This window comes from Humulus lupulus, chromosome X, assembly GCF_963169125.1.
Source record: "Humulus lupulus chromosome X, drHumLupu1.1, whole genome shotgun sequence".
In the NCBI taxonomy this organism is placed as follows: Eukaryota; Viridiplantae; Streptophyta; class Magnoliopsida; order Rosales; family Cannabaceae; genus Humulus; species Humulus lupulus.
Window position 1 is genome coordinate 77908210 of NC_084802.1, and position 1657 is coordinate 77909866.

The window sequence follows — 1657 nt, forward strand, 5'->3', positions numbered from 1 at the left end:
TTATTGTTAGAGATTTCTCAAACTTAGTTCGCGCTTTAAAAAGCTGTTGAATAATAAATTTTTCAAAACTCTAAGTTTTAATCTTTATCCAAATAAGCTGAGCTCTCTTCAAAGCTCTCTTCGGTTATGTGCCCCCCAAGCAACCAGAATGTGAAATTGTTCTTGGTTGCTGTTGCAAAATTTCTTAAGTGTGAAAGTGTACACAATCGCTAGAAAGTAATATAATGAAAGTAATTTTTATCGTCACCTCAAGGATTGTTCAAACAAATATTGGAAAAATCAACACCAAACAATTTGGGGTACAAATAATTTCTGATGATTTAATTAATTAAAACTAAAAGACTAAATAAAAGAATTAAAATAAGCCTTTAAAACTAAAGCTAGGAAATGACAATTTCTAATTAATATTATGATAAAATTTAGGCATAACGAATCCCCCTAATTTGCATTTCAACCCCTATTTTTTTAAGAAAATTCAAAGCAACAATTTACTCTTGTAACTAAGATTTGAACAATTTTCATGCTATTTTTTCCAAATGCACATGTTAGAGTTCTCATAATTAAATCCACATATTCCAATGTTAATCCAATTTCAAGAACACCAATTCCAGCCTAAATCTTACATGTTTGCAAGGTGAATAAATTATTCCTAAATTACCCACTAATCAATAACAAAATTATCAAACATGCATCAATCAAGCATTTCCACCAATTTAAACCCTTCCGGAATTAAAACTAGCTTGTTTCTCACCTAAGTTGATCATTCTCAAGCAAGAGTTTGCACAATAAATATAGCTTAAATGAACAAGAGAAAAATTGCATAACACATTCAACACTTTGAGGTTGAATACAAACTAGGGTTCATCAATAACCCTAACACAAGAAAATTAGTTCATAATCAAAATACCCAGATCACCCTCAATATATATTCAACATTATTTCAAGAGTTCAAGATGAGAAAAATAAAATTATAGGAAAAGAGAGTTTAGAAAGACAAGCCAAAATGATAGAAATCTTCTATTCTTTGTCCTCTAACTCTTCTTCTTCTTCTAGCTTCCTTCTCCTAGGTTTTTCCTCTTCTTTTCTTGATGCTTTCAGCTCAAAAGGTTAAGAAAATAATATCCTCTAATGGTCATGGGTTGCTGGGTATGTTTTGTTGGAGAAGATGATGTATCTTTTGGGCTCCAAAAGGGGTATAAACCCTCTTTTTCTCTCTCTACACGGGGGGGGGGGGGGGGGGGGGGCTCTTTTCTCCAAAAATGTCAGCACCTTTCCACCTCATCCTCCCACTATTCAAGTCACTCCACCTCATTTAATCACTTGCCAAGTGTGCAAACTTTATGTTGCTGCCCGCACACACTTTGCTGCAGCATAGTTGACTGATGCTCAGCAAAGTGCCAGAATTTCAGCTCCAAGATAATTTCTTTGCACATTTTTCGCTAAGCATTCCAAGCATCTTTTTTTTTTACCTTCAAAATAGATACCACAATTTTTTAGAACATAATCCCATTATTTTCCTACAAGATTTATCTTTAATTAAAAAAAATATATAAACAAAATTAAAAGACGAAATGACTAAAACCACACAATAACAACACAAACATTCTATTTCACTTAAATTTTTGAGTTCAAAATCTCAATTAATAGCTCTAAAATA